Below are 16,669 nucleotides of genomic sequence, written 5' to 3' on the forward strand. Positions count from 1 at the left end.
TATTTAATCAAGAACTTTAAAATACTATTGTGAAGACCCATTTGTCTACAGTTATGAAAAACATAGGCAAGTGATTAAAATTTTTTTGAATGAAATTCAAATATTTAAATTAGAGAATGTTTGAAAATTGTGTTCCATATAACACTAATCGTCCTCTTCCCTCCATTTCTTTCCTTCCTTCCTTCCTTCCTTCTTTCCTTCCTCTTATTTCTTTCCTTCCTTCCTTCCTCTTATTTCTTTCCTTCCTCCCTTCCTTCCTTCCTCCCTTCCTTCCTTCCTTCCTCCCTTCCTTCCTTCCTCCCTTCCTTCCTTCCTCCCTTCCTTCCTTCCTCCCTTCCTTCCTTCCTTCCATCCCTCCCTCTCTCCTTCCTTCTGGGCACATCAGTTGAAAATCCAATGAGTAACTCTCTGGAAACAAGGCTTACCAGAGATGGGCAATCTGGGAGGATCTAGTGTGAGCTGGGTACAGGATGTCTGTGGTAATGTAAGAGTGAAATTTTCTCTCTCTCTCTCTCTCTCTTTCTCCCCCTTCCTCCCTCCCTCTCTTGTTTTATAGTTTGACACAGCCTCCCACCAAGAGGTAGGAACAGAATATTCCAGTGAGGCAGAATGAACAGCTAATCCAAACAGCATGAAGGGAAGGAAGCAGGAACTTCATCAGCACGTGGAGGCAAGGACAGGAGAGCACAGATGAGAACTAGGGTCAGGCTCACTGCAGCATTCTGTCCTCAGATAAAAAGATGCTATAATGGCACTTGGTGATTTTTTTAATGGACTTTTTATTCTTTTTTTTAATTCTTTTTTTTCCTTTCAGTATTACTGAGATACAATTGACATACATCACTGTATAGTTTTAAGGTGCACAGCATAATGATTTGACTTACATGCATCATGAAAGGATTATCACGGTAAGTTTAGTGAACATCTATCATCTCATTTAGATACAAAATTAAAGAAACAGAAAAAAATTTTTCTTGTGATGAGAACTTTTAGGGTTTACTCTCTTAACAATTTTCATGTATAACATTCAGCAGTGTTCGCTATATTTAGATGACAGCTTTCTTAAGTCACACTGTTCCAATCAGGACCAGTATCCTTCTGCAACTGCAAAGTCTCTCATCCTGGGCTCTCCCTTCAGTGTCTCATTGGGACTTGAACTTCACACCATTCCTGTGCTGAATCTCTTGTTTCTTATATTCCATGTCACTTACTTTTCCTTTGTTGGAACAAGTTCTCCAAGAGCTTCTTTTAAAAGTGCACAGAGTATATGAAAGAGAAGGTTTTTGGAGACCTTGAATATCTTGAAAATGTCATTATTATTGACATTTTCTTGATAGTTTGGCTAGGTACAGAATTAAAGTTTAGAAAGAATTTTCTTTCAGAAGTTTGAAAGCTTTGCTTCATTGCCTTTTGCTTCTAGTGTTTCTGCTGAAATGTGCACAGCCATTCTAATTCTTGTTTCCTGATTTTCTTGCTTCTTCTCTCTGGAAACTTGGACAATTTTTTCCCTAGACATAGGGTCCTAATGACGGTATACTCTATTTTCATCCATTCTTCTGGGTTCTAGATAGGCTCTTTCAATCTAGCAACTCATGTCTTTCAGCTCTGGAAGTTTGTCTTATTTTGTCATCCTGCTTTCTCTGTTGTTGCCTTCCAGAACAGCTATTCTTGGATGTTGGCCTTCCTTCCTCTCCTGGTTTCTTTCTTTGTGCTTTTCTTTCTGGAAGACTCCTCAAATCTGTCTTCCAAACTCTGTATTGTTTACTTTTTTAACTTTGCTGTCACATTTTGCTTTTTTTTAAATAGATCTTTATTGGAGTATAATTGCTTCACAATACTGTTAGTTTCTGTTGTACACCAAAGTGAATCAGCCATATGCATACACATATCCCCATATCCCCTCCCTCTTGAGCCTCCCTCCCATCCTCCCTATCCCACCACAATAAGTCATCGCAAAGCACCAAGATGATCTCCCTGTGCTGTGCTGCTGCTTCCCACTAGCTAACTATTTTACATTCGGTAGTGTATATATGTCCATGCTACTGTCACTTTGCCCCAGATTCCCCCTCCCAGCCCATGTCCTCAGGTCCATTCTCTATGTCTACATCTTTATTCCTGCCCCAAAACAAGGTTCATCAGTACCATTTTTATTTTTTTAAGATTCCATATATGTGTGTTAGAATACAGTATTTGTTTTTCTCTTTCTGACTTACTTTACTCTGTATGACAGACTCTAGGTCCATCCACCTCACTACAAATAACTCAATTTCTTTCCTTTTATGGCTGAGTAATACTGCATTGTATATATGTGCCACATCTTCTTTATCCATTCACCTGTCGATGGACACTTAGGTTGCTTCCACATCCCGGCTATTGTAAACAGTGCTGAAATGAACATTGTGGTACATGACTCTTTTTGAATTATGGTTTTCTCAGGGTATATGCCCAGTAGTGGGATTGCTGGGTCATATGGTAGTTCTATTTTTAGTGTTTTAAGGAAGCTCCATACTGTTCTCCATAGTGGTTGTATCAATTTACATTCCCACCAACAGTGCAGGAGGGTTCCCTTTTCACCACACCCTTTCCAGCATTGTTTCTAGATTTTTTGATAATAGCCATTCTGACCGGCATGAGGTGATACCTCATTGTAGTTCTGATTTGCATTTCTCTAATAATTAGTGATGTTGCGCATCTTTTCATGTGCCTCTTGGCCATCTGTATGTCTTCCTTGGTGAAATGTCTATTTAGGTGTTCCACCCATTTTTGGATTGGGTTATTTGTTTTTTTGATATTGAGTTCCATGAGCTGTTTGTATATTTTGGAGATTAATCCTTTGTCGTTTCATTTGCAAATATTTTCTCCCATTCTAAGGGCTGTCTTTTGTCTTGTTTATGGTTTCCTTTGCTGTGCAAAAGCTTTTAAGTCCCATTTGTTTTTGTTTTTATTTCTGTTACTCCAGGAGGTGGATCAAAAAAGATCTTGCTGTGGTTTATGTCAAAGAGTGTTTTTCCTATGTTTTCCTCTAAGAGTTTTATAGTGTCTGGTCTTACATTTAGGTCTTTAATCCACTTGTAGTTTATTTTTGTGTATGGTGTTAGGTAGTGTTCTAATTTCATTCTTTTACATGTAGCTGTCCAGTTTTCCCAGCACCACTTATTGAAGAGGCTGTCCTTTCTCCATTGTATGTTCTTGCCTCCCTTGTTGTAAACTAGGTGACCATATGTGCGTGGGGTTATCTCTGGGCATTCTAGACTGTACTGTGGATCTATATTTCTGTTTTTGTGCCAGTACCATACTGTCTTGATAACTGTAGCTTTGTCGTATAGTTTGAAGTCGGGGAGCATGATCCTCCAACTCCGTTTTTCTTCCTTAAGATCACTTTGGTTATTTGGGGTCGTTTGTGTTTCCATACAAATTGTAAAATTTTTTGTTCTAATTCTGTGAAGAATGCCATTGGTAGTTTGATAGAGATTGCAATGAATCTGTAGATTGCTTTGGGTAGTAGAGTCATTTTCACAATATTGATTCTTCCAATCCAAGAACATGGTATATTTCTCAATCTGTTTATGTCATCTTTGATTTCTTTCATCAATGTTTTATAGTTTTCTGAGTACAAGTCTTTCACCTCCTTAGGCAGGTTTATTCCTTGGTATTTTATTCTTTTTGTTGCAATGGTAAATGGGATTGTTTCCTTAATTTCTCTTTCTGATTTTTCATTGTTGGTGTATAGGAATGCAAGAGATTTCTCTGCATTAGTTTTGTATCCTGCAACCTTACTAAGTTCACTGGTTAGTAGTTTTCTGGTGGCATCTATAGGGTTTTCTATGTATAGTATCATGTCATCCGCAAAGAGTGACAGTTTTACTTCTTCTTTTCCAATTTGTATTCCTTTGCCTTCTCTGACTGCCATGGCTAGGACTTCCAAAACTATGTTGAATAAGAGTGGCGAGAGTGGACATCCTTGTCTTGTTCCTGATCTTAGTGGAAATGTTATCAGTTTTTCACCATTGAGTATGATGCTTGCTGTGGGTTTGTCATAAACGGCCTTTATTATGTTGAAGTAGCTTCCCTCTATGTCCATTTTCTGCAGAGTTTTTATCATAAATGGGTGTTGAATTTTGTCAAAAGCTTTTTCTGCATCTATTGAGATGATCATATGGTTTTTATTCCTTAATTTGTTAATGTGGTGTATCACATCGATGGATTTGCATATGTTGAAGAATCCTTGCATCCTTGGGATAAATCCCACTTGATTATGGTGTATGATCCTTTTAATGTTTGTTGGATTCTGTTTGCTAGTATTTTGTTCAGGATTTTTGCATCTATGTTCATCAGTGATATTGGTCTATAATTTTCTTTTTTTGTGCTATCTTTTTCTGATTTTGGTATCAGGGTTATGGTGGCTTTGTAGAATGAAGTTAGGAGTGTTTCTCCCTCTGCAATTTTTTGGAAGAGTTTGAGAAGGATCGGTGTTAGCTCTTCTCTAAATGTTTGATAGAATTCACCTGTGAAGCCATCTAGTCCTGGACTTTTGTTTGTTTGAAGATTTTTTAATCACAGTTTCAATTTCATTACTTGTGATAGGTCTGTTTATATTTTCTAATTCTTCCTGGTTCTTGGAAAATTGTACCTTTCCAACAATTTGTCCATTTCTTCGTGGTTGTCCATTTTATTGGCATATAGTTGTTTGTAGTAGTCTCTTATTATCCTTTGTATTTCTGTGTCAGTTGTGATTTCTCCTTTTTCATTTCTAATTTTATTGATTTGCGTCCTCTCCCTTTTTTTCTTGATGAGTCTGGCTAAGGGTTTATCAATTTTGTTTATCTTCTCAAAGAACCAGCTTTTAGTTTTATTGATCTTTACTACGTTTTCTTCGTTTCTATTTCATTTATTTCTGCTCTGATTTTTATGATTTCTTTCCTTCTACTGACTTTGGGTTTTCTTTGTTCTTCTTTCTCTAGTTGTTTTAAGTGTAGGGTTAGATTGTTTATTTGAAATTTTTCTTGTTTCTTGAGGTGAGATTGAATTGCTATAAACTTCCCTCTTAGAACTGCTTTTGCTGCATCCCATAGGTTTTGGGTCGTCATGTTTTCATTGTCATTTCTTTCTATGTATTTTTTAAATTTCTTCTTCTATTTCTTCAGTGATCTCTTGGTTATTTAGTAGCCCACTGTCTAGCCTCCATGTATTTGTGTTTTTTACAGTTTTTTTCTTGTAATTCATTTCCAGTCTCGTAGTGCTGTGGTCAGAAAAGATGCTTGATATGATTTCAATTTTCTTAAATTTTCTGAGGCTTGATTTGTGACCCAAGATGTGATTTATCCTGGAGAATGTTCTGTATGCATTTGAGAAGAAAGTGTATTCTGCCACTTTTGGGTGGAATGTTCTATAAATATCAATTAAATCTATCTGGTCTATTGTGTCATTTAAAGCTCGTGTTTCCTTATTTATTTTCTGTTTGGATGATCTGTCCATTGGTGTAAGTGGCGTGTTAATCTCCCCTACTATGACTGTGTTACTGTCAATTTCCCCTTTTACGGCTGTTATCATTTGCCTTATGTATTGAGGTGCTCCTATGTTGGGTGCATAAACGTTTATAATTGTTATATCTCCTTCTTGGATTGATCCTTTGATCATTAGGTAGTGTCCTTCTTTGTCTCTTGTAATAGTCTTTATTTTAAAGTCTATTTTATCAGGTACGAGTATTGCTACTCCAGCTTTCTTTTGATTTCCATCTGCATGGAATATCTCTTTCTATCCCTTCACCTTCAGTCTGTATGTGTCCCTAGGTCTGAAGTGGGTCTCTTGTAGACAGCATATATATGCGTCTTGCTTTTGTATCCATTCAGCCAGTCTGTGTCTTTTGGTTGGGGCATTTAATCCATTTACATTCAAGGTTATTATTGATATGTATGTTCCTATTACCATTTTCTTAATTGTTTTGGGTTTGTTTTTGTGGGTCTTGTTCTTCTCTTGTGTTTCCCACCTAGAGAAGTTTCTTTAGCATTTGTTGTAAAGCTGGTTTGGTGGTACTGAATTCTCTTAGCTTTTGCTTGTCTGAAAAGCTTTTGATTTTTCCGTCGAATCTGAATGAGATCTTTGCTGGGTAATCTTGGTTGTAGGGTTTTCTCTTTCATCACTTCAAGTATATCCTGCCACTCCCTTCTGGCCTGCAGAGTTTCTGCTGAAAAATCAGCTGATAAGCTTATGGGGATTCCTTTATATGTTATTTTTTGTTTTTCCCTTGCTGCTCTTTTTTCTTTGAATTTAATTTTTGTTAGTTTGATTAATATGTGTCTTGGTGTGTTATTCCTAGGGTTTATCCTGTATGGGACTTTCTAGGCTTCCTGGACTTGGGTGACTATTTCCTTTCCCATGTTAGGGAAGTTTTCCACTATAGTCTCTTCAAATATTTTCTCAGATCCTTTCTTTTTCTCTTCTTCTTCTGGGACCCCTATAATTCAAATGTTGCTGTGTTTAGTGTTATCCCAGAGGTCTCTGAGATTGTCTTCAATTCTTTTCTCTTTATTCTGCTCCTCGGCAGTTATTTCCATCATTTTGTTTTCCAGCTCACTTATTCGTTCTTCTGCCTCAGTTATTCTGTTATTGATTCCTTCTCATGTATTTTTCATTTCAGTTATTGTGCTGTTCATCTCTGTTTGTTCTTTAGTTCTTCTAGATCTTTTTTAAACATTTCTTGTATTTTCTCAATCTGTGCCTCCATTCTATTTCTGAGATTCTGGATCATCTTTATGATCATTACGCTGAATTCTTTTTCAGGTAGATTGCCTATTTCCTCTTATTTGGTATTGTAGGTTTTTACCCTGCTCCTTCATCTGTGACATATTTTCTTGCCATTTTTTTTTTTAAATGAGTGGGATTGTCTTCCTGTCTTACTGGTTGTTTGGCCTGAGGCTTCCAACACTGGAGTTTGTAGGCTGTTGGGTAGAGCTGGGTCTTGAGGCTGAGATGAGGACCTCCGTGAGACCTCACTCCGATGAATATTCCCTGGGGTCTGAGGTTCTCTGTTAAGTCCAGTGGTTCCAACAGAGAGCCCCCACCACAGGAGCTTTGGCCCAACCCCCGGTGGTTCACTTGGGGGTTCCTCCCGTCTCTTTGGGCGTCAGGGTCCCTCACCAGTGGCCGGCAGGTGCCCTAGTTGTAGGGAGACATTAACTCGGTGTCTTTCCACACGACCATCTTGACTCTGCCCCGTTTTTAATTTCTAAGAGCTTATTTTTGCTCTGTGAATGTTCCTTATTGATAGTACCTTGTTCTTGTTTCATGGCTGTGATAGTTTTGTCTACCTCTCTAAATATATTAATGATAGCTTTTTTTTCCCTCCATAAGCTCTATTCCCCCCACATTGATATTTTTCTGTTTATTTGGTCTCCATTTTCCACGTTAGAGCCTTCCACAAAAATCCGGTGATCCTTTGATTGTTCAGGGTAGCTAAAATCCTGATTGAAAGCTCTGAGTGATGGGAGCAACTTGGCAACTTTACTGTAGGGTGATGTGGGCTGGGTGCATTTCTTGGGGAGAGGTCTTACCTCTTAGCTGGTCAGTACTCCAGGGAAAAGTCTTTCAATCTCTGGAAGATAAAGGCAACAGTATCCTGAAAGCCGAGTGGGTATTATTAGCTTTTAGCACTGAGCACTCAGATGTTGTTACTTAATTTCCCTGCTTTTTGAATAGTACCAGTATACTCAACTGTGTCCAGCATAGCCCCCAATCTAGCATCCCTCTCTTTCACTCCAGAAAATACATCTCCAGACTTTGGTCAGAGTAATAGTGGCACAGCCTGGGAGAACAATATTTAAGGATAGAGCTGCTTCTCAAAATGCTTTTCCCCCACCTTCCCTTATACCCCCAGTTCCAGATGTACCTGCTTCCACCAATTCCTGAGCCTTCTGGAAAATCTTCAGTGTAAATCTAGATTCCTCTCATCTTTCCCCCACTACTGGCTTAGGATTCAGCTTTCTTAGGTTGTTAACTCATTTCCAAATTTTTCATCTGCTCTCCAGTTTCATAATTTTGTTGCTATTGTCTTCTGTCTTTGTGGGTTTGTACCTTTAAAAGAAATATCCATTTGACTCTAGCTTCAATGGAGTTTTAGATAGAAGAAAAATGATATACTGTCTCATCCCAGAAAACATTCAATATTTCTGATTCTTAACCCAATTTTCCTCAGTCTTTGTACCTTCCTTACTTCCTCAGCCCATGTTCATGGCTATAAGAGGGATGATGAAATCAGGCTAGTTTCAGAGCTGCAGTTATAAGATTATAACACATTCCTGCAAAGGTCACATTTTATTCTTAAACTTCAGCATACTTGATGGTCTTGAACTATTGGCCACATACAACTTTTTCTTCTGTGAGATTTAGCTTGCCAGCATATAAAACAGCATCTATGGTTTTTAGTACCAGGCTCCCCTTGCTTGGAGCCTCAAGGGGCATGTATTAGCAGTAAGTGTAGATCAGGGGTGCAGGACAGAGCAGGGGGACCAAGCTCTCCTTCCCACAGTAGGCTTCCAGACTGAATTGGAGCACAGAAAGGACTAACATCTCTATATGAAGCTTGGAGTTTTGATTACTACATTGGAATTCTCATCTGAATATACTATGTTTGAAACTTCTCACCCAGGGTAGGGGTTCTTATTTGGGGCCATGGACTCATTGAGTCTATGGATAAAAATCCATATTTCTATCTTGGATGGGAAAAAAATTACATGTTTGTGGTCAACCCCTACTATAATATGTTTGAGTGTCTGTCTTACCCACTCCACATCCCCAGTGTCTAGGATCATACCCAGGACATGATCAGGCTCAATAAATGCAACTGAATTAGTGAGGGAACAGTTAGGAGGGAGATCACCAAGGGGCTGAGAGATCATGGTAAGAAGTTTTGGGGTTTTATCTAAGAGATAAAATATCTATTTCTAGAATGACTGATCAGGAAGAGACGATATTTATGGTAAATTAAAGAACATTAACTTCACTCCTAAAACCACACTGGAACTACTCATGACTCCCCATGAAGAGAACTTAATCCATCTCCTGAGTTCTACCCTGCTGCACAGCAAGTGGGAGATGTGCCAGAAAACTGGGATTGAAAAATGTTCATAAGTCCAAAATCCTAAGAACAGTGTGGGACTCTACAAAAATGTATGTCAAATGCCATGAAACATGGTTTGTGCACTGCCAGCCTGCAAGGTCACAAGTTAAAGGGCCTTACAACTAAATTCCCACTCTGCAGAAATTTAAGAGATATAAATTCACAAATAAATCTGATACATGGATGCAGAAAAGAAAATTTTAAACTGGGTAATTATTCCTAGAATTTGCACTTGAAAATTGATCTTACCCTGTAATTTCAAGTTGAAGCATTTGTGCCTATTTTCCATTTTCATCTATGAAGACATATCTTAATGTCTAGATCTGGAAAGAAGAGATGTTATTTTTATTTTAAGGCTTGCAAAACAATATGCTTTGCTGGGGATTCATTCCCATCTTGAGGATTTTTGCATATATTCACTGGAGATCCTTGTCAACAGGTTACTTGTCCTACTATAAAGGTTAGTTTCAATTCAGTTAGAAATAGCCACCACCACTTTTACTGTCATTTAGATTCAAAAATCCCAGACAGAGCTCTGGTATTTTCTTAACCCCTTCAACTACTTCATCTAATCAGCCCTTAATAAATGGAGATCCTACACTTATAAAGACTCCATTCACAACTTTCCATTCTAACTTCCAGGCCCTTATTTTTTTCTCAATGATTTCCTTGTCTTTTAATCCACTCTACACAATATTCTATCCTATATGATACCCCAACTATGTATCCATCAAAATACCAAGAAATGTGGGAGGTCAGTGAACTTATGTCAAAGTGAATCCTCTACAATGCCCCATCCCCCAGGTAATCTGGTAAATTTTGGGCATTTTATCACACACTGATGGTAGTATCCAGGGTCCTAAACAAGACCAATGCAATCAATTGTGCCTCAAAACTTTTTCATTTTTAATTGAGTGATCAAAGTGCCAGGTACTATTCCAAGCCTTTTCCATATAGTAACTCATTTAGTGCTCATAACAACTCTATGAGGAAGGTGCTGTTATCACCCCTATTTTACCAATGAAGAAGCTGGGTTACACCCCTTGCTCACAGTTACCTACTAGTAGATACATGAGGCCAGGTTCAAACCAGGCAGGCTGGCTGCAGAGCTCAGACCAGTGGCCACTAATACATGCTACCTCTTATTTATACTGTCCTTGACCATTGTGTATGTGTGTATCTCTGTCAATGTGTGCCTGCAGAAATTCCACAAATCCTGCCTTAGTTAATTCTTTGAAGCAGCAGCAGACAATAGGGATAAAGCTCAGGGCATATGTCTAGTTGAACAAGTATGAGGGCAATAAGAATGCTGACCAGTTAGAAAGGATTCTACATAAGTGAGAGCAGACAGCCTCATCCTGGTTTGAAGTCGAGAGGGGAAACTTCCTGAAGGAAGTGATGCTTAAGCTAAGGCAGAAGGATGAGCAGGAGTTAGCTAGATGTGTATGGGGTGGGGGGTGGGGGGCGGGTCAGAGAAAGGAACTAATCCCTGAGGTCATAAGGCTGGCCAGAGCGCATCCTATGAAAGCCTCACTATTCCTGGCCATGACACCCCAAGCTGGTCAACTGGCCGAGATGACAAGGCTGTGCCACAGACCGCACACCATGTGTTCATTCTTTTCTCCCCCCAGCCAGCTGCCAACTGCACAGTTTCATGTAGACACATCCTAGAACTAAAACTACTTCAGGGATACCTGCAGCAAAGCTGAAGGGAACATCCAGAAAGCCAAAGAAAGCGCGCTTCATTGAATTACAATGCAGGAAATATCTGTAGCTCCTTAGACATTTGTATTGCTATAAAAATTATACTTTATGGGATAATTATTAATGGTTTGAAGAGAAATAAACAGTATAAGCGAAAGAGAGCTGATACTATGAAAATGTAAACCATGTAAATCAAAATCATAAAATCATTATTCAATACTCAGAGGCCTACTTAATATATACATATGAAATTTCTTACACACATATACTATAAAAGCCCACAAAGACCATCACTCTGAAGCCATTCACTGCACAAATATGAAAATAAATCTTTATCTTTAACCTTGATTTTTATCTTCAGCAAGAGGATTGTGCAGTTTGGCTTTATGCAAATCACATTTAGTATTAAATAATCAAATGTCACATATGTCATATAAAGCAGCAAGTAGAAAAAATAAATTATGAAAATGCATGAGGCTAAAGTTAGCAGTGAAAGCTGCCTCCACATCCAACTTTCTTTTCCATGATGAAACTAAAATATTATCCAGTGTGTCAGGATACATAAAAAAGAGTGTAGCATAACTGATTTTAAAAGCTCTCAAAGGAAAAATTGAGCCAAGATGAGTTACTTGCACAGAACTAAGCAAAAGTATCAAATTAAATCTGTTGAAAAAAATTAGATACCTTTTTCTTACCAAAAATATTCTTTAAATTTGAGAACACCTTCACGAAATCAAATGTTGATAATAATCTTGATTTCCTAGCAAGGCAATGGAAAGAGATGTAAGTAGCTTTTCTTTAAATAAGATTGCTAACTGGAGCTTTAAGTTTCTAATTTGGACTTTGTTGCAAAAATATTTATCCAGGTTCAAAGAGCTACAGATGATGGCTTTGTGTACCAGAGGCACCTATGTAATCTAATCAATTTGGGTGTACCGGCCGTACAACCCAGAAGCAAAGATCAAGATGGTATTTCTATATCAAAGGTACATTCTTATATACAGATTGTAAGACAAATATAGACACTTTGGGGAAAAATAAAGACAGCACAATAACATGTATACTAACACAGTTTCGTGCAATTGCACCAAACACCTAAACATGAGTACCATAAGTCAACACATAGGTGTCGGGTCCATTCTAACCTGGGCTCTGTAGTTGCCACCTAGGCAAACAGCGGTGGCAGAACTTTCGTCTGACCATGGCACAAAAATAACCACCACCCCCTCCCCGGTTCAGTTTGACATTCCCCACCAGCAAGGCATTCCTTTCGGTCAAAAATGTAAACTTTTTTTTCTGGGACCAAAAAACAGGAAACAGGAATCCACAGTAGAGTTGCTGAAGACACAACCAACTTTCCAGTTAAAAAAAAAAAAAAGATCTAGTAGGTAGAGAGAAGGCACACCTTGAAAAGCTAAACAACATTGTAGCTATTTATAATCTATGTGTGTAACATATCTGGTCAATATGCATTAAAAATAATAACAATAAAGCTTGGGGAATTTCAGGTCTGATCATAAACATCATAAACAGGAGAAAAACTGCTACATGGAATTATTTTAATTCAACAAAAAGGGATGTTTTTAGATGATGTAGTACAATAAATAAGAGCTATTATTTCAGTTTTTTCAGCAAGCTACTTGGGGCCTAGCCCTATCACAAGGGAAGTTCAAGTCTCTGGTTGGGAATAACTTGGCGAAGGCCACTGAAACTCAAAAGCCAAACCTAAAAAACCAGGCCTCACTGACCCACCCTGGGGTCAGGTGTTGACTCATTTAGCTGTTGGAGACATTTCACTGGGGAATCTGGGTGGCAGCACAGCTTCTAGGAGGGCAAGACCCACCAGGCTGCGGGTGAGAGTAACTCACTAGTCTCCTCAGACAAAGGACTCTGACTTACCTCTCCCCTAACCACAATCCGCTTCAAAAGAGATGATTTTCCAAAACTACACGTAACGTTTCTTTCCCCGTTCATTATTTAAGAAACTGAATGCTGGCAACCAGGGAGTTAGGAGATTTGAGTTATACTGGAGATTATGCTTTTAAATCACAGGGAGGTTCGAGCATGGGTATTTTCACTTGGCAAAATGGTAAATCGTTCTAAGTACTAGTGTGCTTTTTTAATGAGATATAATTCACATACCAGAAACTTCACCATTTAAAATAGACAATTTAGTGGGTTTTAGTATATTCACAAAGTTGTGCAACATTATCACAGTTCCACAACATTCTCATCATCCCCCAAAGAAACCACACACCCATTAGAACTCACTCCCTGTTCCTCCCTTCACCAGCCCCTGGAAGTCACTTGCTGTTGTTTTTTTTTTTAAGTGAAACGTGACAACTTTCCTGTACTTTGTATTTTCAGTAGCGCGTGGCTTTATACGTTTTCATTAGAATTTTTAAAATTTATTTATTCATTTATTTTGGGCTGTGTTGGGTCTTTGTTGCTGCATGCGGGCTTTCTCTAGTTGCAGCGAGCGGGGGCTACTCTTCGTTGTGGTGCGCGGGCTTCTCATTGCAGTGGCTTCCCTTGTTGCGGAGCATGGGCTCTAGGAGCATGGGCTTCAGTAGTTGTGGCTCGCGGGCTCTAGAGCACAGGCTCAGTAGTTGTGGCACACTGGCTTAGCTGCTCCTCGGCATGTGGGATCTTCCCGGACCAGGGCTTGAACCCGTGTCCCCTGCATTGGCAGGCAGATTCTTAACCACTATGCCACCAGGGAAGCCCTTCATTAGAACTTCTAACACTTAATTCAAACCATGGGCTTTATAAGTATTCTGAGATTATAAAATACTCTCTTCTATATACAAACTATTTCTGTTGCAAAAATGTTTTCTTTTTTTATACATAAAAAGATAGATATTTCTGTCTCCACTGGAGCTTAAAACATTACCATTTTTTTCCTCAATTAAATTCTGTTCTTGTATATGAAGTGAGAAGAATCAATATTCAAATATTTGAAAAGCATGAATGACCCGAGTCCTTATTAACTGTGGGCCATCTCGCTCTCCTTCCCACTGCTTAAAGACCTACAGAGCTGAGAGGGCCAAGGCCTGAAAGGCAAAGCTGCTTGTTTACAGACAAGGAAACGGATCTAATGTGGGCTGGTGACACGTCCAAGACTACAAGGCTAGTTTACAGCACAGCTAGGATGGTAACCCCCTTTTCCTAGTTTTCTAGTATTGAATATTGGAAGTAAATGTTATAGGTTATCTACAAAATCAGCCACCACATGAATCTAATTATGTCAGTGAATTTCTTCTATAGTTTTGATCTGAGCATGTGATTTTTTTTTTTACCACTTTAAAAACCTATATGTTATCTGGTAAGACTTTGTGAGGACAAGACAGGTACATTTAACCAGGGGGCCCAAATCATTCATTGAAACATAGCAAACAAGAGCTGAGATTCTGGAGGGACCCCAGAGCATCTCTCAGATTCCACACACTGTAATTCTCCACACGACAGTGTCCGTAGGATGCCCCACTATGCTATGTAAGAAGCAAACAAGTCACATACATTCAGTACTCTGGAAATGAAGCCTCATGGGCCAAGAATGTTTGGGATTTAACCATTGCAACAATTCATCTGGGCTGACTTTTTGGAACTGGTCCCACTCAGACTGGAAATGGATTTGCTGTCCTCCTCACCAGTTCTTTTCTTCACTTCCCTGGAGAGAGAAAGAGAGACATATAGACAGAGAGAGAAAGGAGATTACTGAGGTATAAAACTGAACCGTAAACAGCTCTACAGAAATAAAACGGCACTACTGAGCACTTGCTATGCACCCGCCAGACAGTGTTCTAAATGCTTTGTAGCTGTTGACTTATTTAATTCTAACAACTATGTGATTTTATTGTTCCCCATTTTATTTTTTTAAATTTTTTTTTTAATGATTTTTGGCTGTGTTGGGTCTTCATTGTGGCGAGCGGGGGCACTCTTCGTTTGCGGTGCGCAGGCTTCTCATTGCCGTGGCTTCTCTTGCTGCGGAGCACAGGCTTAGCTGCTCCGCGGCATGTGGGATCTTCCCGGACCAGGGCTCGAACCCATGTCCCCTGCATTGGCAGGCGGATTCTTAACCACTGTGCCACCAGGGAAGCCCTGTGCCCCATTTTATATGTGAGGAAACGAAGACAAAAAAAGAAGTTAAGAAATTTCCCTTCGGTCACACAGCTGGAGAAGTGGCACGGCAGTTGGGCTCCAGCACCTGCATTCTAAGCGCCAGGTCACACACTCATGCATGAACACACACACATACCCAGGTGCATACACACACGTGCACAGACACACATGCCCAGGTGCATACACATGTGTGCACACACACGCACACACAGACTACTCTTGCTCTCTCCTGTGGTTTCACATGGCTTATAGTCTGCCACACGCACAGCTCACGCCTTAGGATTCTGGAACCTGGCTCCCGTCCCCAGCTAATGCACAAAAGCAATGATGACTTTATAACCATTCTGTAGTTATACACGATCATGGAGATAACAACAGATGGTTAAAATCCAGGAAAAAGAAGTCTTCCTTTTGCCTCTTCCTAAATTTCTTTTAGAATTAACTTCTAGAGGCAGCACCGGACCTAAGACCTCCATGATCTTATGAAAGCCCCCTAGGAAGTCTCCTATCCCTGGGGATGCTTGGGAAATACACCCTTAGACAAGCTGAATGGCAGTCTCTGTGGGTGAGGAGAGTGTGACAGCTCGTCCCCAAGATGGTCCCAAAGAAGTCTGCCTCCCTGTGGTGGTGAAGCTTGTGCGGCTGCCCCCTGGTCAGCACCGCCTCTGTGACTGCTCAGACCAGTAGAATGGCGAGGAAATGGTGTGCTGAGATTTCTAAGCCAGGCATTAATCAGGCCTGGCCGCTCTGAGCTGCAATTTAAGCAGGCCAGGGTTCTTCGCGGGAGAGAGGTAAGAGAGGTCCCGGGGGCTGAGATCCACAGGGAGGAGCATCCTGGCCGCAGACGTGCAGACGCGCCACAGCCTGTGTCCATCTGACTGCAAACACATGAGACACCCAAGGGAGAGAAGCTGAGGACTCTCCAAGTGAGATCCAGTCAATTCTGGTAATTTCAGAAAATAAAAAGTGGTGCTCTTCTAGGCAATTACATTTTGGGTGGTTTCTTACAGAGCAGTAGATCCTGGGAACTGGCATGTTCCCGGCACGGCGACGCTGTTCAATAGGAATAGAATGTAATGTAATCCATATATGTAATTTAAAATTTTTAGCAGCCACATTAAAAAATGTAAAGAGACAAGTGAAATTTTATTAATATATTTTATTTAACTCAGTATTGCAAAAATACTATCATTTCAGCATGTAACCAATAAAAATATTAATGAGGTATTTTACAATGTTTATACTGTCTTCAAAACCCAGTATTTATTTAATATATCCAGCACATCGCAGCTTGGATCAGCCATACTTCAGGCAGCTAGTGGCCACCAAACCGGTCAGCACAGCCCCAGAAGGAGCTGATACCTGCTAACCTTTGAAAACCACTACACTGTGAGTAGGAAACAAAAGGGGAACTAGTTCTTGCTGAAGGCCAGTTAATAAATGCTATGTTACGTGTCTTCACATATTCCTTATTTAATACAAATAACACTCACACCTGCTCGCACAAAATCCTGACAGGTGACAGGTGAGCATCACTGTCCTCACTTCACAGATAAGGAATCAGAGACTCAGGAAAAGAAGGAAGATACACAGTTCAATCCATAAACCCTCTAAGACTCAGTTCAGACTTCTAACCTCCAGAACTGTAAGATAATACATTTTTATTGCTTAAACCACAAGGCTAGTGGGAATTTGTTACGGTGACGATAGAAAACTAGTACAACTTCC

The 16,669-nt window shown here is 39.6% G+C and overlaps 1 pseudogene across 1 annotated transcript in view; it reads right to left on the reverse strand.

Annotated features, from left to right (window-relative positions):
* Window positions 1-16,669, reverse strand: part of LOC307188905 (ras and EF-hand domain-containing protein-like) — a 246,996-nt pseudogene that overhangs the window by 181,906 nt on the left and 48,421 nt on the right. Inside the window, exons 11-15 of the transcript in view lie at window positions 14,339-14,489; window positions 11,515-11,579; window positions 9,365-9,438; window positions 7,886-8,070; window positions 7,551-7,591 (exon numbers count right to left, since the gene is read on the reverse strand). The product of the transcript in view is annotated as a ras and EF-hand domain-containing protein-like (transcript). The remainder of the gene's footprint in view (window positions 1-7,550; window positions 7,592-7,885; window positions 8,071-9,364; window positions 9,439-11,514; window positions 11,580-14,338; window positions 14,490-16,669) is intronic.

The sequence above is a fragment of the Stenella coeruleoalba genome, assembly GCF_951394435.1.
Source record: "Stenella coeruleoalba genome assembly, chromosome: 7".
In the NCBI taxonomy this organism is placed as follows: Eukaryota; Metazoa; Chordata; class Mammalia; order Artiodactyla; family Delphinidae; genus Stenella; species Stenella coeruleoalba.